General features: G+C 43.8%; 1 protein-coding gene and 1 long non-coding RNA gene across 4 annotated transcripts in view; one reads left to right on the forward strand and one right to left on the reverse strand.

Annotated features, from left to right (window-relative positions):
• EPHA6 (EPH receptor A6) overlaps window positions 1-22,402 on the reverse strand; it is an 855,214-nt gene that overhangs the window by 498,089 nt on the left and 334,723 nt on the right. The window lies entirely within an intron of this gene.
• Window positions 11,315-21,789, forward strand: LOC120403459. Its single transcript, XR_005597540.1, has 3 exons — window positions 11,315-11,389; window positions 12,991-14,041; window positions 21,241-21,789. It is a non-coding gene; the product is annotated as an uncharacterized LOC120403459 (long non-coding RNA).

Below are 22,402 nucleotides of genomic sequence, written 5' to 3' on the forward strand. Positions count from 1 at the left end.
CTCAGGTGGATTAATGTATACAGTTTTGGTAGCCACAATTTAAGAAAGATGTGGACAAGTTCAAGTGAATCCAGGGGAGAGCAAAAATAAATAAATAAATAAATAAATAAATAAATAAAATAAAATAAAAGATAAATTTAGCAAACCTGACCTCTGAGGGCAGATTAAAAAAATTGGGCATGTTTAGTCTTGAGAAAAGAAGACTGAGGGGGAACCTGATAACAATATTCAAATATATTAAAGGCTATTATAAAGAGGATGGTGATCAATTGTTCTCCATGCCCTCTGAAGGTAGTTAAAGAAAAGTAATTGGCTTACTCTGCCACAAGGGAGGTAAAGGTTAGACCCCAGTGTAGCGATGCCTTCTCCCAGCCCCTCCACAAACACAGTCAGAGACCAACTGAAGTGCAACACCTGTGTCCTTTTATTGTTTGTGTCCGTTCCCACCACCTATTATTTACAGCTATTTACAGAGACCAACACTCTGGGAGACTGCTAACTTCCCAGCCAGCAAGGCTCTAGAGCCCACGCTCCTCCCTTTCCTGTCTCCCCCTGCTTCCTGTCTCTTAGCCAGCTTTATAGGGCAGGCTGGCTACCCAGACCTGCACGTGGACCTACTCTGGTAATTAGGGCATGGCCCCCCAGCCAGCCCAACTACTACCCTTCTTCCCCTGGAACAGGGCTAATAGGGGCCTGGCTTGTTTCTCCTAGCCAGCACCCTGTTACACCCAGGAAAAACTTTCTAACTGTAAGGATAGTTAAGCACTGGAACAGATTACCAAGGGAGGTAATTTGTTGAATACACATCTTTGGAAGTTTTTAAGAACAGATTAGACAAATATATATCAGGGAATTTCTAGGTGTGGTTGGTCCTGCCTCAGCCTGGGGGAGTTGGACTAGATGATCTCGTGAGGTCTGTTCTAGCCCAACATTTCTTATGATTTACTTAGCACCAATGACAACTAACCTACTTTTGTTTTAAGTCTTACTAAACCATGTAAATATATTTTTGGTAGCTCAGAGCATTAAAATAGCACTGATATTAATTAAGGAAATTGATTGTTTTCTCAAAATGGTTTGCATTCTTTCCCTTGATAATTATTTTAATGTCCTTCAGCTTTCACCTTTTAAATGTTGAGTGTAGTTAGAGGACATGATCTCTTCTTTCTTAGACAGCCAAGCGAAAAGTGCAAATACTGCTGGCTGCTACTATAAAGAGAAATTTACACTTTTCAGTTGGATGATGTTGTTTTGAATCCACTTGCAACAGCAAAAGCAAAAGAGCTTAATATTTGTCCACACATGCACACCCAGGCCAGGTTACAGTGCTATGATCTAGAAAATAACTTTATTTTTAAAACACTTGTTTTCTGACGACGGCATGATAATCTGCTATGATGCACACTCCTGGAGTAAATTTACTGCTAATTGATCATTTTTAATTTGAGTAAAAATTAATTCAAATAGTGGAATGGGGGTAATGGTAAAATACTGTGGTTAATAATCACAGCTTTCAAAAATAAATAAAAAATGGTTCTATTTATTCATATTCATACATATTCAGAGCTCGTATTTTACTCTAAGCAGATTTTAATTTACAAGAATTCAAATTATTGTGCTTGACATTTTCCTGATTTTTTTTTTAAAGAATAGCTTGTCAGGATAACCTACAAACTTCCATATATCAGCATATTTGCTAACCGTCCTGACTGAATCAGAACAGTCAGTTAAGACAGGAGGTGTCCCAGGTTTGAAAGGACCCCACAACAATTGCTTCTTCACCTGCAGACAATTGTAATCTTTTTGTACTATCAAAAAGCATCTAAAAAGAATTTGTTCTGACATCCAAAACATGGTTTAGCATTCTAAGCATATAACAATTAATATATGTTATGTGTGTGTGTGTATGTATATATATGTACATGTGCCTTGAAATATGAAAATATGAAATATATATGTGTGTGTGAATTTATGAATTTATAGAACCTATTTATCTATTTATTTAATTATTATTTGCTTCTGCAATGCAGAGCCTAATCTTTGAGACTGACATTACCTTCTGATACAGCTTTCATAGGCATCCTGTTAAGAATGATTGTAATGAATGGACTGTGTGCATGGAGAAAATACAGCCTGACTGTGTATGTGAATACATGTAACAAATATATTTATTGTCAAGTAAGTCATTCTAATATACAAGATAAGCACATGCACATCCTTCCTTTTCCTTTTGCATAAAAATTCTAAATAAAAATGGAAATTACCAAGGGTAGCAATAAGCAGCTATTTAATGTAACTTGGGTTTTCTCATCCTCAGGAAAACATATTTATAACAACATTCTGTGAAAGGATTTGTTTACAGCAATCTGCCTGTAACTATAAAACGTACTATTGCACCTTGTGCAATATACACGTAGTGTAGATATGATGTAAATATAAATATCATGGAAGTTATTAATAGCCTATTTAGCCTGATGTTTGCTGCATAGCATGAAAGAAGAAAATGGATTTTGGAAAAGCACCCAAAAATTCAGCTTGAAAATTGAACAGACACAGGGACCAAGACTGTTTGTAATGGATGCCTGACATTAGGCTTCTATGTAAGTGGACTGATTTTCAATAGTGCAGCAAGCAGCTCCTGTTAAATGTAATGGGAGCAGGTGAGTGCTCAGCACTGTTGCAAATCAGACCCAATATTTAGGTGCCCAAATATGGATTTAAGAGCCTAACTCTAGGCACCCAATCTTGACCTGCCTTTCTTTACTTTACTGCATTTGTTCAAGTTTTGAAAAACTTACATTGGACAAAATCCTGTTTACTTTCCTCTTCCTATTAATTCTATTCGGTGGTATGCTCACCTCTGCTCTAGCCCCTTTATACCACACAATGCCACATAAAAGGGCCAGAGTGGTGCAAAGAGGCTTGTAAAAGCCCCAGACCAGAGGAGGATTCTCACTCTGCAGACACTGCATAAAACAGCCATATGGCTGCCTTCCAACCATACGACTCCCTTGCAAACCCCAGCATAGGCAGCATAGGGGATATGAGAGGCAGTGTCGGGGTGAAGCTACAGCCAGCAGCACTGCAGAGATTCTGAGAAGTACTGTAGCCCACAGACAGTCCAGGGAAGATAGCATAAATTATACAGGGCCCTACGGTTGTCTAAGGGCATGTCTACATGGGGATGCTGAGGAAAGTTAATTAGAATTGACTAAAAGTGTAAATGTAAAGAGGTGTAGTTAAACAGCATTAAACCTCTGTGTGGACACGCTTATTCAGAATAAAGTGGCTAAACCAAATTAAGGACACTGATTCTGAATGAGTGTCCCCACACAGGGGTTTAATGCAGTTTAAGTAAATCACTTTAAATTCACACCTTTATTTAATTCAGATTAACTTTCCTGAGTGTTCCTGTGTAGACAAGCCCTAAATTATGCTAGGAGCCTCTCCAGGCCCTGGAATAACCCAGGATTGGAAGGACACAAAGGTGGATTAAAGATACCTGACCTACACCTCCCCCATGAGCTGCAAGCCTTGTCTACACTACAGAGTTTTGCCGACTCAAGTTATGCCGCCACACAGCCGCCACTGTAATTAAACTGCTGTTGCATGTCTACACTATGCTCTTTGTGTCGGTGGAGCACATCCCTAATAGCAGCTCTTGCATCGACACAGAGAGCAGTGCACTGTGGCATAGGGTTGCCAACATTCTAATCCCTGAAAACCGAAGAACCCTTCCCCGCCCCTTCCCCAGAGGCACTGCCCTGTCCCACACCTTCCTTGGAGGCCCCCCTCCTGCCCCCACCTCTGTTGCTTGCTCCCCCATCCACTGGGACTCACCTGCTGCCGACAGAGCTGGGCTCGGAGGAGCTGAAATGGAGCCTGTCTGCCTGCCCAATCAGGGCACAGCAAGGCACAGCACGGGTCAGTCCCCAGAGCAAGGGACTTGGGTGGGGAAATCGGGGCACAGCAAGGTGTCTGTGGGGGGAAGGAGCAGACAGGTTACACCCCCCCCCCCAGACAGTGCCAGTACCTACTTTGGGGCCCAGTCCAGGAGCAGAAAATTCTCTATGTCAGGCTGTGGGGCAGGAAGAGCAGCAGCTGCTTAGCAGAGCCATTCCTCCAAGCTCCAACAGCAGCTGCTGCTTTTCCTGCCCTCCCAGTCGCAGAGGCTGGTTACTGAAGGTGACCGGACGCTGCCAGTTTCCCTTTTCAATGGGAAGTTCCAGTCGAAAACCGGACACCTGGTAACCCTGGTGCAACTGGCCGCAGGGTGCTTTAGGAAGGGTTTGCAATGCCTCACGAGAGCAGGCATAGTGTCACACGATGCAGGTTTCTCAACCCAGCCATCTCTGTCAGAAAGCATAGATCCTGCACTGCTCTTTGTTATTGTGCTGTGCGTTATGGATACAAGGCTTATAAGAGGTGCCCAACGTGGTGCTATTCAGCGGGGGGATGCCTTGAAGGAGCACATTAACACTGAGCTACAGTAATGTGTGTTGCTGTAGTGTGCTGAGCCTGGCATTGTTTGTTTGCATCGTGCTATGATCCCTGTAATAATTGCTATGTGTGCCTGATAAGTAACAGATTCTAAATTTTAAAGTAGCACTCAGTAATATGACCAAACTCACATTGCTGAACACTACCACAAGAAGCCCACAAAAGTGTGTGTGTGTGTGTGGGAGGGAGGGAGGCAGGGAGTATGTGACAGGGTGTGTGCGTGCAGGTGTGAGATAGAGACAGAGGCAAAGTGTGTGTTGGGGGAGTTTGTGAGAGAGCGTGTTGGGGGGGGAAGTGTGTATGTGTGAGAGACAGACTGTGTGTTGGGGAAGCGTGTGTGATGGGGGAAGAGCGAATGTGTCGGCACACTGTCTCTAAGTTCTGACAGCAGCTGGAAGCAACCAATCTTGAGGCAGAAGCTGGTGCACAGAAAGCTGCTGTTCCAGTTCCCCCACCTCAGCTCAGGGGAGACCGGTACACTGGCAGGAGGAGGGACACCCCGACATCAGCCCCTTCCTCCCTCCCTGGCTCTGCACAGCACATCCGGACTTTCTTCCTCTCTCCCCACCCCCAGCAGCAGCCCACCCTGCCTGCCTGCTGCTGCTGCAGTCCTAATGCCGGGGAGAGCAGAATTCTGCGTTAATATTTAGATTCCATGATTCCCTCTGAGTTCTCCCACAGCCTCCTCTCCCCACAGACCAAAGAGATCCACCCTCTCCCCTGTAATCCAGGCAGGAGTGCATTTGCTGCCCTCATGCTCAGCTGGGCAGAAGCTATGTGAGCTCTCCACAATGAGCAGTTTCAAAACTTCCTGGGGCTTTGAAAGGGGAGGGGCAAATGCCTATGTAGCTGGATTAGGGTTGCCAGGTGTCCGGTTTTCGACTGGAACACCCAGTCAAACAGGGACCCTGGTGGCTCTGGTAAGCACCGCTGACCGGGCCTTTAAAAATCCAGCTGGCGGCGCTGCTGGTGCAGTGGGGTGGCAGGCTCCCTGCCCAGCTCCGCGCAAAGCTGCCGCCATGCATCTCCGGCAGCTAGATGGAGGGACAGCCACAGGGGTTTCGTGCGTTTCCACCGCCCCGAGCGCCGGCTCTGCTGAGCCCATTCTCTGGGAATGGCGGCCAAAGGGAGCTGAGGACATGGCACCTGCAGGCGGGTGCAGCGCGCAGAACCCCATAGCTGTCCCTCTGCCTAGAAGCTGCAGGGACATGCTGGCCAGTCCTGGGAGCTGCACGAGGTAAGCGCAACCCAGAGCCCGCACCCCAACCCCCTCCCGTGTCCCAACCCCCTGCCCCGGCCCTGAGCCCCCTCCCACACCCAAACTCCCTTCCTGAGCCCACAGCCCTCACCCTCCTGCATTCCAACCCCCTGCCCCAGCCAGAAGTCCCCTCCTGCACCCCAAAACCATCATCCCCAGGCCCACCTCAAAGCCTGCACCTCCAACTGGAGCCCTCACCCATACTCGGAACCCCTCATTTCTGGCCCCACCCAAAGTCTGCACCCCTACCTCCTCCCACACCCCAACCCCCTTCCCCAGTACCGAGCCCCTTCCCACACTCCAAACCCCGCACTCCCAGCTGGAGCCCTCACCCCTCTGCACCCCTACCTGCCACAGACCAATGAAAAAGAGTGAGTGGGTGAGGGAGAGCGAGTGACAGATGTAGAGGGTGGAGTGACTGGGGTCGGGGCCTCGGAGAAGGGGCGGGGGAAGGGGCAGAGCCTTGGGGAATGAGCAGGGATGTTCAGATTAGAAAGTTGGTAACCCTAAGCTGGATGCAGGGCAGCGGAGTTCAAAATGGTGAGCAGAGTGGTCATGGTAGGCATTGGTAGGATACCTTCTGGAGGCCAGTTATAGTGACGTAATGAACAGTATCTACACTGACGCTTTGTTGATCTAACTTTGCCACAAAAAACTCTATGCCTCTCAACAAGGTGGTGTTATTTTGTTGGCAAAGCAGGACAGTGTTGTCGGCAAGAGGAGCATAGTAGTGTGTAGACCTCCACTGTTTTGTCGACAAAAGCTGGCTTTTGCTGACAAAATTTTGTAGTGCAGACAAGGCCTTAGAGGCACAACACAGTCTTACCCATCATATCCAATGAGACTACTCAGAAGTGTATGGCAAGCTGGACTTGGCCCTTAGAACCAAGTCTGCACTTATGTATATATTTTTCTCTCTTTCTCCCCCTCTGCCTTTATTTTTTTTTAATTATTAAGCATATTTGCATCAAAAACACCATTTTTTTAAAAGGTAAGAGTTCACATGATCATGCTTCTTATTCCTCAACTGAACTCTTCTGGTTTTGGACATTATTATTACATTCAAAGCAAAACCTTTTGATCCAAAAACTAGAAGATTATGAGTTAAGAAGCAAAATAAGTGTCAGGAGCAGCTATACTAAGAAACGAAAATCTTATTTCTTTGCAGAGATTCTTACTAATAAGAGAGAGAGAATAGTAATACAGAAAATACATGATATAGCAGAACTGTTTCTAAATATAATATTTTCCACAAGGCCCCCGCAGGTCTTTAAAAGCTCTCTCCACAGTAAGGAAGCCTGTGCAAATCTGCAGGAACCATGGAAATTGGCTTTAAGTTAAGCCTCCTGCTTCAGCAAGACATCCAGCAGGCTCCAAGAAAATGTATTTTCAGTTTCTTTTTTGTTTCATTGCCAAGCTATGGAAAGAGGCAGGACAGGGCAGAAGGTGAAATCTCAATCATAAGCCCGTCTGTCCTGATAGTTCAAAATGTTTGATGCACCAAAAACTTTTTAAAATTTCACATCCACTGTTTGCTGAATTCACCTGGCAGTAACTGAGGTTCTTCGAGATGTGTGTCTCTGTGGGTACTCCACTCGTGGCGCCGTTGATCGGAGATCTTTGGTAGCAGTGCCTGGTCGGGACACACGCGCCCAGCTGTTTTCTCACGGCATCGTTAGGGTCTGTCTGTGTGCGAGCATCCCGCATCTCACCTCAGTTCTTTCTCTACCGTAGGGTTGTCTGATTCGTACTCCAAAGTAGAGAGGAGGAGGGTGGGTAGTGGAGCACCCACAGGGACACACATCTCAAAGAACCTCAGTTACTGCAAGGTGAGTAACCTTCTCTTCTTCTTTGAGTGCTGTCCCTGTGGGTGCTCCACTACAAGTGAATGTGAAGCAGTACCCACTGTGGTTGGTGGAACTTTGGAGTTGCGGCAGTGATAACGTTAGACAGTACCGTATGGCTGACTATGGTGTCTGCCGTATCCTGTGTGATAGCGTAATGTTTGGTGAACGTGTGGTCTGATGTCCATGTGACCACCTTGCATACGTCGGTAAAAGGTACGTTTTGCAGGAATGCAATGGACATTGACATCGCACTAGTAGAGTGTGTTCTGATGCCCTCGGGGGCAGGGGGTTGAACATTCTGGGTCAGGTAGCAGGACCTGATGCATTCAGAGATCCACTTGGAGAGTCATTGCTTAGAGAAAGCAACACTCTTCAATCGTTTGGTAGTGGACACGAATAGTCTAGGGGATTTATGGAATGCCTTAGTTCTGTCTAGATAAAACACAACTGCACGTCTGATGTCAAGGGTATGTAATGCCGCTTCCTGTGGATTCTTATGAGGTTTGGGGTAAAATGCAGGGAGGTGTATTGGCTGATTGAGGTGGAAAGTGGATGCCATCTTGGGAAGGAATTTGTGGTGGGGTCGCATTGTAATCTTGTCTTTAAAGAAAATTGTGTAAGGAGGGTAGGCCAGCAGTACACTTATTTCACCGACCCTCCTCACTGACGTTATGGCAACCAAGAAAGCTACTTTCATAGACATGTAGCATGGAGGAGGTAGCCAGTTGCTCAAAGGGAAGTTTCATAAGACCCCGGAAAACTAGGTTCAGATTCCAGGTAGCTGCTGGTGGGTGAATCTCAGAGTTTTGAAGGCCAGTGAGGAAGCATTTTATGGTGGGGTGGGCAAAAAGTGAAAACCCATCCAGCGTGTCATGGAAAGTGGTAACCGCTGTGAGGTGTACTCTGATAGAGCTGAGCGATAGTCCGTCTTTTTTCAGTTGTAAAAGGTAGTCCAAGATATCAGGGAGGGGCGCGGTCTGGGGTGGGAGTACCATATGGCCACTTTTGCAGGTAAATCTTACAAGTGGAGTCTCATCTACTGTATAGGAGGACGTGTTGGACCTGCTCCGAACAAGCTAGTTCGTGGGTTTGGAACCAAAAAGGAACCACACCATCAGATGGAGTTTCTGTAGTTGTGGATGGAGAATCTGACCGTTGCCCTGGGAGAGCACATCTGGCGTGCTGGGAATAGTTCTTGGAGGGCGGATGGACATGAGCAGCAGGTAAGGATACCATGTCTGTCTGGGCCAAGCTGGGGCAATAAGTATGACCCTGGCTTTGTCCTCTCTGATCTTGTGTAGGACTCTGCATATCAGTGGGACTGGCGGAAAAGCGTACATGAGTGTCTTGCTCCACGGAATGAGGAATCAGCAAAGAGTCCTGTGGTACCTTATAGACTAACAGACGTATTGGAGCATGAGCTTTCATGGGTGAATACCCACTTCATCGGATGTATCTTCTAGGGACACGGTCCAGAGTCCTGCTCTGGAGCAGAATAGACGGCATTTGTGGTTTGTGTTGTGCCGCAGTTGGAGAAGAGCTATCACAGTATCATAGGATGCAATTCCCATTTGTATTCTTGAGAGAAGTGTCTGCTGAGCATGTCGGCGGTAGTGTTGTGACACCCAGGCAGGTAGGAAGCAGTGATCTCTATGTGATGTTGTATGCACAAATTCCATAGTTGGATGGCTTTTGTGCATAGGGAGTATGATCACGCTCCCCCGCCCCGCCTGTTGATGGAGAACATGCATGCTATACTGTCTGTCAAGACCCGAATAGATTTGTTCCTTATGATGGGGAGAAAGTGAAGGCAGGCATATCTGACTGCTTTGAGCTCTAGAAGATTTATGTGCAGATGAATCTCTGATAGGAACCCGTGGCCCTGTGTCGTGTGATCTCCTATGTGCGCTCCACAACCTATCAGGGAAGTGTCCATCGTGAGAATGAGCACGGGGGAATTTTGATGGAAGGGGACACCCATGCATAAGTTTTCTATTTTTGTCCATCATTGTAGGGAGGCCGATACCGTTGCTGGAGGAGTTAGCGTCATGTGGAAGCTGTGTCTGCTGGGTTTGTAGTTGGAGCTGAGCCAACCCTGAAGGCATCTCATGTGTAGCCTGGCGTGTTTGACCACAAAGGTGGTGGCTGCCATGTGGCCAAGAAGCTGCAGGCATGTTCGTGCCTCTATTCTGGGGCGAATGGAGAGCATGCATATGAGGTGCGTAATGGCGAGGTATCTGGTGTGTGGGAGTGAGGCTCCGGTCAGAATTGAGTCCAGGTGAGCTCCAATGAACTCGATTTGCTGTGTGGGTATCAAGATGGATTTTTGGAAGTTCCTAGACAGTGGAAGAGGGAGATGGTAAAACGAGTGGCCTCTAATGTCTCCTTGTATGAACTGCCTTTGATAAGGCAGTTGTCTAGATAGGGGAAAAGTATAATTCTATGTTTGCGTAGGTGGGTCACCACTACTGCTAGAGTCTTGGAGAACATTCTCAGTGCTGTGGAGAGTCCGAATGGTAGCACTCTGTATTGAAAGTGGTTGTGTCTGAGTGTGAATCGCAAGAACCATCTGTGTGCTGGGTGAATGGATATGGGAAAATAGGTATCCTGTAGGTCAAGGGCTGTGAACCAGTCCCCTTGTTCCAGTGTGGGTATTATTGTGCCCAATGTGACCATCTTGAATTTCTGTACACATATAAATTTGTTCACGCTACGTAGGTCTAGTATAGGTCGCCATCCTCTGCCTTTCTTCTTGGTCAGGAAATAGTGAGAGTAAAACCCTTTCCCCTGATGTTGTGCTGATACAGGTTCCACTGCACCTAGCTGTAGAAGATGAGTCACTTCCGCTCGAAGTAGGTGAGAGGGGTCCCTGAAGAGGGACAGGTAAGGGTGGGCGGGCATGATATGAAAGGGATGGAATAGCCTGATTGTACTATTTCCAGGACCCATCAGTCCTGTGTGACCTGTTGCCAGACATGGTGGAAAAACTGGAGGTGGTGGCCAAATGGGCAAATAGGTGGTGGTGCCAAGGGATGGTCACACAGCTCCCTGACCAATGCTTCAAAATTGTTCTTTCCCGATGTGTGGGATGTAGTTGGTTGCACATGATTTTTTCTGCACCTGAGAGGTCTGTTGCCGTTCCTTTCAATATCATACGGTCTGGACTGGGGCCGGTGATATTGTTGTGCGTGGGGCCTCTGATAAGGTTGATACAGTTGTCTCCTGGGGAGGGACAGGTATATCCCTAATGTGTGCAGAGTGGCCCTAGAGACTTTCATGCTGTGATAGACTTCATTGGGTTTTTTTTGGAAAAAAGTTTATCTTTATCAAAGGGAAGGTCTTCCACTTTGGTCTGCACGTCTTTAGGGACACCAGATGCAGACAGACTGGAAGACCTGTGCATCATCACTGCGGTGGCGGTAGTGCGGGCTGCTATGTCCACCATGTCCAGGGATGCTTGCAGCGCCGTCCTAGACACCAGTTGACCTTCAACGAGGACTGATTTAAAGTCCGCTCTTCTGTCCTCTGGGATATGAGAAGTAAAATCAAATAGCTTGTTGTAGTTGTCATAGTCGTAGCTTTGCAAGGAGGGTGGAGTAATTTGCAATTCTGAATTGCAGAGTAGAGGAGGTATAAACCTTGAGGCCAAAGAGATCAAGCCATTTGAGGTCCTTGTCTTGCGGAGTGGGCCGGTATTGTGTCTGTTTTGTTCTGTGCATTGCTGCATCCACCACAAGAGAGTTGAGTTGTGGGTGGGAAAATAATGCATCTACATCCTTAGCAGGTACATAATATTTACATTCAGAATTTTGACATATTGGTGGGATCGAGGCAGCGGTCTGCCATCGAGTGTCAGCGGGTTCCAGGAGGGCTTTGTTTATGGGTAGTGTGATCTTTGACAGCGCAGAGGGTTGAAGGATTTTGAGGAGTCTGTGTTGTGTCTCCTGCACTTCCTCTAATAGAATGTCCTGGCTGAGTGCCACCCTCTTGAAAAGTTCCTGAAACTGCTTAAAATCCTCCACATTCTGTGGAGGTGGTGACATTAGAGCTTCATCTGCAGCTGATGGGGAGTTAGGAGCAGGTGATTCAAGTTCATAGCCCACATCTTCAAGGGGGGGAGCGGTTCAGGAGCTCTAGATGTAGATGGAGCTGGAGATAGAGGTGTAGAGCGGACCTGCGGTCTGGTGGAGGGTCCGCGAGGAGTGGCAGCAGGGGCCGACCAAGGGTACCACTGGGGCAAGTGCACAGGGTAGGAAAAGTGGGGCCCCGCCCATGGGGGACAAAGTAGGGAAACTGAGGCTGGTTCTTGTGAGGTGCCATGCCTCGAAATGGGTATGGCTCTGGTGGGGGAGGAGAGTCAGGCGGGGAAAACTCTGTCTGCTGGTGCATGTCATTCTCACTGTCAGTGAGGGCAGCCAGGGCGGGTGGTGAGAGCGGCTGTTCAAAGAGTGAGTGCTCAGTGCCTTGGAGAGGAGTGTCAGGCTCTGGGGGCACAGAGATGTCAGCTTCATTTAAAAGCTGTTGCTGATCCATGGGCTGCAGTGCTGTGGGTTGTGAAGCATGAGCCAAAGTCCGCAGTGATTTTTGCTTAGCCTCAGAGGGAACTGACGGCTGTTTAGAGGCACCCTCTGGGGGGTCCGCGTCTGCTGCGGGGGTCATTGTCAGGCTTGGTGCCGATGTTTTTGTCAGAACCGGGGTAGAATGCGCCACCGGTACTGGGTCCATCTTCGATGCTGGCGGGACCAGTGCCAATGAGAGCTGCCTGCTGTGGGAGGTCGGCTCCCTGCTTCTGCACCCCATGTCTGAGGTGCTGGGGTGGTCAGTGGCGGTGGTTTTTGGCGCTGTCAGCACTGGAGGGAGAGATTTCGCTGAAGACCTTTCACACTTCTGCAGGTCTCTGTGAGGAGAGGTTGGGGCTTCCTGCCTCTTTGCTTGAGAGGGTGAGGCCATACTCCTGGTCGGTTCCGACCTAGCAGGGGAGCGTGAGGGAGAGGGTTTACTTGTGTCCCTCTCTGCTGGCAGCTGCAGAGATTTCTCCATAAGGAGCATTTTCAGCCACAGGTCTCTGTCATGGCGAGCCCTGGTTTTCAGGCTGTTGCAGTGTACGCACTTAGCAGGGACGTGTGTCTCGCTGAGATACTTCACGCATAGTGAGTGTCCGTCAGACTGCAGCATAGGCTCATGGCAGGAGCCACATTTCTTGAATCCAGGGGACCCCGGCATCATGGAGCTATGATTGCCTGGGTGGGGGGAGTCTCAACGGGAGATGAATGTGAGAGAAAAAAAGTTGTTTTTTTTTTTTTAAACTAATGAACTATACTAAAGGGAGGGAAAGAACTGGGATATCTCTAACTACTTCTATTTATTTCTACTTATTTCCTTCAGTGACCAGGGAAGAGGTTCAGCACTGCCCTGAGTCCCATCTTCGGCCGAGGATGGTTGAGAAGGAACTGGGGGGGGGGTGTGCTGGACGCACCCTAATGACAGACAGACTCTAATGATGCCACAAGACAACAGCTGGGCGCGTGTGTCCTGACCAGGCACTGCTACCAAAGATCTCCATTCAACAGTGCCGTCACCTGGAGTGGAACACCCACAGGGACAGCACTTGAAGAAGAACTAATCTTATGCCTGGTCTACACTGGGGGAGGGGATCAACCTCAGATACACAACTTCAGCTATGAGAATAGTGTAGCTGAAGTCGACATATCTTAGTTCAACTTACCTTGTGTCCTCAAGGTGTGGGGTCAATTGCCACGGCTCCCCGTCGACTTTGCTTCTACCTCTTGCCAAGCTGGAGTTCAGCAGTCGATGGGAGAACGATCGGGAACGATCTATTGCGTCTACACTATACGCAATAAATCGATCCCCAATAGATCGATCGCTACCCACTGATCTGGCAGGTAGTGTAGATGTACCCTTAGTGAACAATTTTTTTGGTTGAATTTAGTCCATTATTTTCTATTTATCAGTTTTCTATCAACATTTTTTCATTGTTCAACATTTTTCAATACATTTTATGAGTGTCTTTCATCCAATTAATTTAAGTTTTCATATGCTTGGTTTGAAATGTGAGCTGTTTTAATTGTGCACAAAGGTCACATAGCATATTTCTATTTCCTGCAGGAATGAATAAGAAAACTGACAATTATAAATATAATATTTTCCTTCCAGAACTAGAGTCTGCAATAATCAAAAATTCACTGTTCCACCAAATATTTCTGCTAATTAACTTCTTCACTAGAATATTCACAGAAAGCAAACAAAAGGGGCAAATTGAAGAAATTACACAAATATTTACAAATAATCTCTGCACTTTTCATACAGTTCAGTAATGGATAAACATACAGCACCCCCTTGCTGATTGACATGACTTTTTGCTGAGGTTTGCAAAGTAAGAAAACTGTTTTGGAATTACATCTGAGACTGATTTGAAGTAGGTACAATTTGAAGGGCTATGGGTTGCTAATACTATAGACAAATGGTGCTTACCTTACTTATGCATTTAGTCCCACTGTAGTTGATCTGATTAATCAGATGAACAGGATTTAACCCAATGTTCCCCCCCCTTCTCCTATATGTAAGTATCTGAGCTTGGAATGCCATAGGATTTACTTCCTATGTTGAGTATTGGAGTGGTTTGAGGGACATTACACTTACCTACTACTGAGTTCCCATAACTATACTAGAATATGTATTTTGAACTTGGTTTGAACTCCAGCTGTATTAGATCTTTTAAAAGTATTGTTTATAAAAGTAAACTGCACAGATTATATACAAAATAATGATTTTCTCTAAAAATGGATATCTAAAACTAGGTTTCTGGATGTTTATTTAGGTGGCTAAGTAGGTAATCTGGCTTTCACGGGTGCTCTGAACCCAATAGCTCCAGCAGACTTCAGTGGGAGTTGATGGGTGTTCAGTAACTTATGAAAACTTATGAACCATTGAATTAGTATACCTAAATGTGGTACGAGTGTCTAACTTTAGACACTCATACCCAAGCATAAGTTTTGGCTAGTTTCAGCTAAAATCCAGTTCTGAACTACTGAATTAGTTACTTCATACAACTCATGGATTACAAAGCATTTAAATATGTTTAATAGTAAGCTTGTGAAGGCAGGAAAGGGTTTTCATACTTATATGAAAATATAGAAAGGTTAACAGGAAGAATGATCTAGCTATAGTTTTTTTCCAATCCAGCTCTGTCTTTTAATTGGACTTTTATCAAGAAGCTTCATGGTCTCTATGTGAAGCGGAACACTGATGTTTTAAGTATGGTGAAGCCAACACATTTTTAATAATTATTATAATAAATAGTGATTTTGAAACACTAATCTGTAGATGATAGAAACCATAGTGCTTGCAAGTCATAGGTACAATTAACATAGCCAAGACAACATTTAACCCCAAGAATTAGCTGGCAAACACCCTGATAGATTTTCCTGCTTGTTCTCTTTGTGAACAGAATAATGTCTTATTAATCCATGACCAACCAATTCCTACAGGAGTTACATTTCAAATTACTAAGCTCACACTTATAATAGTAATGCATCATGGATTTATAACTTAGATATTAAAATTAGCTCTGGGCTGAAATTCACCATTTGAAATATCAACATGTTAGATTTTGTCCTTTGCAGTTTTGAAGATTGTATTTAACGATGTGCATATATTTAAAATAATAACTTGTTTAAACACAGACACCACTCTCACACAAGCAAGATTTAAAAGATGCAATGTTGCAAATGATAGGCTCATAATGTAACTCAGTTCCACTTGAAATTTTCAGTTATGACCCCTTCTTCAGTTTCCGTCTCTGCTCCTCAACATTCTCCTGATCCCTATACTATACACACAAACACTTCTTCTGTCCCCTCACTAAAAGAACAGGAGTACTTGTGGCACTTTAGAGACTAACAAATTTATTTCAGCATAAGCTTTCGTGGGCTACAGCTCACTTCTCCAGATGCATAGAATGGAACACACAGACAGAAGAAGTAGTGAGCTGTAGCCCCGAAAGCTTATGCTGAAATAAATTTGTTAGTCTCTAAGGTGCCACAAGTACTCCTGTTCTTTTTGTGGATACAGATTAACACGGCTGCTACTCTGAAACCTGTCCCCTCACTGTTTCTTACTTGGACCTCACATTGTGAATGCAGCACCCTCTTGGTTGGGAGACCCTGGCTTCAACTGCATTGGAAACAATGGTAAATGGTAGTTATTTTCATTTATTTGATTTTTTTTCTGTGCTAGTGTAAAACAGAGACCATCTATTGCTCTGGAAGCCCTAGATAGACCTTTAAAAAGTCACTCATAAAGAAAGCCATCAATTGCCCCATATCAAATGAACCAGTTAACTCCACAGTATAAATACCGTGTACCAAAATTTAACTAATCTCCTCACACGATTCCTACATCACTGCTACCTAGCCTGACTTTCTACCCATTACCCATCTTCTTGCAAGCAAAGAAGAAAAGAATAAATGAGGAGCATGACATCAAGTTTACAAAGCTGGGCTGTCACAGACCAGGGGGAAACAAACTCCAATAATTCTCTTTCCTAACATCTGCTTGCACATTAAATGCACTAAAATCCCCCAAACCACAGGGACCATACAAATAAACAATGGGAACAGAGAGGATAGACTGGAAAAATGTACTTTAAATATAGCTAAATGAAAAAAGAACATTTACTAATTTGCTCTCCCTATATAGAAACATCTCTCTGTTCACTTATCCTACACACATTCAACAATATGGTCAGAAATAGTTTTAAAAACAAAGCATTTCTAGGACATATTTGTTGGAAACTTTTGCATATTTTAATTACTTTCTTACTCATGCACCTATTTATTGCCAATAGGTTTTGTTTACCTAGACAGTTTTACACAATGACTGATTTACTTAGGGTTAAGATGAAACCATTAAAGTCTCATTTTGTAATAAGTTTTATATTAGAAGCCTAAGAGGAAAAGCCGTTATGATGACTAACAAATAATTTAAATGATAGTGACCTGTACATCCATGAGCTGTTTTTATTTCTTTCCTCCTTGCAATTTATCAGTAGATTAAAATATGCCTTGTGCATTGCCTCCCAGCTGTCACTCTCTGCCTGGCATGAAAATTGAAACTGTGATAGCACATATTACTTATTATGCTAAATGCTAAAAACAAGTTCTCAAACAGAAATACAGCAACATCTCTCTCTCTGGATTAAAAAACAACTAATAATGAATATTGGAATGGTACTGTTTAAAAATAAATATATAGAATTTTTTTTGCTATTCTCCATCAAATTTAAATGAAAATATATTATAATTTGCATATGCATATATCTATTCCTCTCTCTCTCACACACATACATTCACATATGCAACATAAAATCCCACTTCAGTCATTTGCCTACAACTGTCTCTCATGTACACATGACATAACATTTTCACATTTAAGAAATACAACTTGAGAGAGCTGGGTTTCTTGTTTCTGTTTTAGACAAGCTGACCTTTTGAGAAATGACAGATTTGCAATGATGAGGATATGACGTCTACCACAGACATAACAATGCAATTCATAGCCACCTCATTCTCAGGAGCATTGAAATGGTACTTCTTACCCTAGGGTTACATCTATCCCCCGGGCTGCAGTGGGAATGAAAGAACCACACAGATGCTTCAGCATCAGTTGCTTGGGCTGATTGAGCCATTTTTGCACTGTTTTAAAATTGACAGCAATTGCCCACTCTTGTTTTAATTATTGATACTAGCTAGTGCATTGTTTTCATGTATTCCCAATCTCACCGTTCACTCTACTAGAGATTGTTGCTGACTCTTGCACCTCTTTCAGCTTTGTGGTGTTTAACTGTGGGAAATACAACTTAGTATACAATCCAGTTATTTAAGGGGGGAGGGATAGCTCAGTGGTTTGAGCATTGGCCTGTTAAACCCAGGGTTGTGAGTTCAATCCTTGAGGGGGGTCACTTAGAGATCTGCAGCAAAAACTGGTCCTGCTAGTGAAGGCAGGGGGCTGGACTTGATGACCTTTCAAGGTCCATTCCAGCTCTAGGAGACTGGTATATCTCCAATTATTAAATGTAAGAAAGACTCTGTATTAAAAGGTAAGGAAAGCTACAAGCTAATACCTTGATACTAGAATGGCATGCTATCAATGCCAAATTGAGGGAGGGTCTTTTCAGAGACTGAAAAGATACCCAGATGGGCTAAAGATAAGTCATCTTACTCTAAAATTCTTAGTACACTAGAAAAATAAACAGGGTTGACAATTGTTAGCAACCACAGGTCCCCAAGAACATCCCTCCAATAGGTGCTGAAAATAGTTTGGCTGCTAGCCAAAACAAGGTCAAACTTTTTCAACAGCGATCAGGTTACAGAAAGCATGGTAGATCGCTCATTCCACCAGGGGTCTAGCCCTCTTTTTGCATCAAGTGTTAAAAATGGTTGATCCTGTATATGCCAGTGACTCAGTATTTTTCAACTCCAATTCAGAAAGGTAGCCATGGGGAACAGATTTTTGATAATGGTTGTCAATCACTGTTTTTTTCTGTGGTGCAGACAGAGATGTAAAATTGCTCAAGATATTCTCTAGTAAGATATAGGTGTTTTGTACGGTATAGTCACCACAGGGTTTTTTTAATCCTAGAAATAAGTGCAGTTCTCAAAGTATACAAATAAAACAATTTTATTAAATAACAAGGTTTCTCATTTCAACTCACAGGCAGTATAAGTGTCCAGAAATTGGAATTAATAAATAAGAGGGGGAGTTATGTCCTAAATAGGAGACATTAGAAATGTGCAAAATTCTGATCACAAAATGGATTTTCAACAAAATATGCCAATATTTGAGTTTATGAAATTTCTGTTGAATCGCAACAATTTTGCTAAAAATGTTCTGCGTGCATTTTTACAGTGGTACTACTATCTGATATAGTTTTAAATCTGTCAGTATGGTTCACACTCTCCTCTGAACTTTAGACAGATGACCCCTTTAATAATGCATGTCTGCATTTAAGTTCTGCAAAGGATTTCTTCTGTGACTTGTCAAGAAGACTTTAAGGTCAGAAGGGACCATCATAGAACCTCACCCACCCACTCCAGAAATAGACCCCTAACCTCTGGCTGAGTTACTGAAGTCGTCAAATCATGGTTTAAAGACTTCAAGTTACAGAAAATTCACCCATGAAATCACCATGGGTGACCCATGCCCCATCATACCATCCAATTTATCAAGCTCAGTCTTGAAGCCAGTTAGGTTTTTTGCCCCCAATGCTCCCTTTGGAAAGCTGTTCCAGAACTTTACTCCTCTTATGGTAAGAAACCTTCATCTAATTTAAAGCCTTAACTTGTTGATGACCAGTTTATGTCCATTTGTTCTTTTATCCACATTGTTGTTACCTTAAATAGCTCCTCTCCTTTCCTGGTGTTTATCCCTCTGATGTATTTATAGAAAACCATTATTCTCCCAAAAAAAGAACAGGAGTACTTGTGGCACCTTAAAGACTAACAAATTTATTTTAGCATGAGCTTTCGTGAGCTACAGCTCACTTCTCCCCTCAGCCTTCTTTGGGTTAGGCTAAAGAAGCTAAGTTCTTTGAGTCGCCTCTCATAAGGTAGGTTCACCATTCCTCTGATCATCCCGGTAGCCCTTCTCTGCACCTATTCCAGTTTGAATTCATCTTTCTTAAACATGGGAGACCAAAGTTTCACACACAGTATTCCAGATGAGGTCTCACCAGTGCCTTGTATAATGGTACTAACACTTCCCTGTCTCTACTGGATGCATCCTAGGACGGCATTAGCCTTTTTTTCACGATGGCATAACACTGACGGCTCACAATCATCCTGTGATCAACCAATAAACCCAGGTCTTTCTCCTCTTCTGTCGCTTCCAACTTTGCACTATTACATTTCATCCCATTTCTATTACTCCAGTTTACAAGGTCATCCAGATCTTCTTTTATGATATTCGGTATCTATACATACCAACTTTGTGTCATCTGCAAATTTCATTAGCACACTCTTACTTTTTGTGCCAAGGTCAGTAATCAAAATGTTAAATAAGATTGGTCCCAATACAGATTCCCAAGGAACTCCTCTAGTAACCTCCCTCCAGCCTGACAGTTCACCTTTCAGTATGATCCATTGTAGTCTCCTCTTTAACCAGTTTCTTATCCATCTTTCAGTTCTCATATTAAACCCCATCTTCTCCATTTTAACTAATGATTTCCCATGTGGAGCTGTACCAAGTGCCTTACTTAAATCCAGGTAGATTAGATCTACTGCATTTCCTTTGTCTAAAAAAATCAGTTATCTTCTCAAAGAAGGAACTCAAGTTGGTCTGGCATGTTTTTGTAAAACCACGTTATATTTTTTACCATTACCATTCCCTTCTATGTCTCTTTCAAAATTTGTTCCAAGACTCTTCATACAATTGAGATCAAACAGGCCTGTCATTTCCAGGATCACTTTTTTACCTTTCTTAAAAATAGTAACTATATTAACAATTCTCCAATCATGGAGTATGACCCCCGAGCTTACAGATTCATTAAAAATCCTTGGGCTTGCAATTTCATGTGCCAGTTCCATAAATGTTCTTCAATGGAGATTATCCATGTCCCCCGCCCCCAATTTAGTACCATTAAGCTTTTTGAGTTTGACTCTCACCTTGGATGTGATAAGTTCTACCTCCATATCCTGGTTGCAATTAGCCACCCTGCCACTACCCCTGAGCTCTTCATTAGCCTCATTGAAAACTGAGACAAAGTATTGGTTTAGGTATTGGGCTAGGTCTAGATAATCTTAAATCTCTACCACATCCTCAGTGTTTAGCGGTCCCTCTTCTTTTCCCCTTGTTTTCTTCTTATTTATATGGCTATAGAACCTTTTACTATTGATTTCAATTCCCTTTGCAAGGTCCAACTCTGCTTGGCTTTTGGCAGTTCTCACTTTTTCTCTACACTTTCTGAACTCCAATAGGTTGCTTTCTTGCTGATCTTTCCCAACTTCCATTTCTTATAGGCCTTCTGCTTTCTCTGAATCACCTGTTTGAGATACTTGCTCATCTAGCTTGGTCTGCAACCCTTCCCTATGAATTTTTCCCCATTGCTTGGGATGCAAGCTTCAGATAGCTTCTGCAACTTTGACTTAAAGTAATTACAAGCCTCCTCCTCATTCAGATCATTGAGTTCTTCAGTCCAGTCCACTTCCCTAAAGAATTCCCTTAATTTTTTAAAGTTAGCTCTTTTAAAATCAAGGACCCTTGTTGCACATGTTTCTGTTTATCCTTCCATTTAATTTAAACTGAATTAACTCATGATCACTCGAACCAAGGTTGTCCTGTACAACAAGTTCTTCTATGAGGTCCTCACTATTCACGAATACCAAATCTAAAATGGCATCACCTCTTGTTGGTTCAGCAACTATTTGGTGAAGAAATCTGCCTGCTATCACATCCAGGAAAATCTGGGCCTTACTATTACTAGTAGCACTTGTCCTCCAATCTATATCTGGGAAGTTAAAGTCTCCCATAATCACACAATCCCTAGTAGTATATATTTCATTAAAATATGAAAGGGGTCTCTAACCATATCCAAATCGGATTCTTGTCCTCCCTTGACAGGAATTTAGGTGGGAAGGCTATGACAGGTGCAGAGTTGGCTGTGGTAGTGATCCAAGCCATGGAAGAGAGAGAATGAAAATGATGAGATGTGGAAGCTGCGGGATGTACATGACTCTAGAACAGATACCTGAAAAGAGCTTAATTTGTGTGAAATGTCGCTTGATAGAGCTGATGGAAGAGACGATCCGAGGCTTGGAGATGCAGGTGGAAACTATGGCTGAAGGTTTTGAAGGAGCTTTGAGCAGATGATGGAGCAAAGGCAAGAGGAGGCTAAAGGGAAAAAACCCAAACACTAAAACAAATCCGGAACCATCCACTCCACCCTCAAACTCCCCTTACAAACATGCCTATTTACTGCTCCTATGCTGCTGTACCTGGGCCACTGGCTAACAGTTTGGCTGCCTTTCTAGGCCCCTTAATCAGGGTTCTGCTTCTCTCAAAACTCACTCACTGCCTCTAAGGAGCAGGGACTTGTTCCTCCCTTCTCCTCCAACAGGACTCCCACTCCATCTCCCCTGTTTACAGCTCTGTTTGCTGATTCTGTGCCACTGGACCTGATTTTTAAACATAAAGGTGTTGTCTTTCTGAAGTTTTGAAGTCATAGATCTGTCATAGATCTGTAACACAGAAATGTGGCCTCTCTTGCAGTAGGATATATCCCATTATACATCTGTCTGCTTGGCCCTTCTTAGTAAAATAATGCAACTGGTGATGGACCTGCCACTTACATTTGGAATTTTTTCCTCTTTTAAATACCAGGCAATTTTATATCCTACTTAAATTACTCTCATGATAATCTCCAAGTGAAAAATCTTTCTGCTACTCTCCTCCATTGACAGAGAAAATGTTGTTTGATATGCAATGAGTTCCTCACCTTTCTGCATTTCAGATTTAAGCTTGTCTCAGCAATCAGCTCATTTTTTCTCTTGACAAATAAACACCTCACCCCAGCATATACAGAACAAAAGCAGTATGATAAAGTTTAGAAAATTACTCCTACCTCCCACAAAAAATTCTATAGAACACTATACAAGGGAAAGTCTCTACAGGGAATAAAACAAACAAACAAACATAGATTTATGGTTTTATATGGCTTTTTTAGTGGCCAAGGTGTTTGAAAGTACTTCACACAGCAAGATATAGCAGTTGCAGTGACTATAGG

This window comes from Mauremys reevesii, linkage group 1 (assembly GCF_016161935.1).
Source record: "Mauremys reevesii isolate NIE-2019 linkage group 1, ASM1616193v1, whole genome shotgun sequence".
NCBI lineage: Eukaryota > Metazoa > Chordata > Testudines > Geoemydidae > Mauremys > Mauremys reevesii.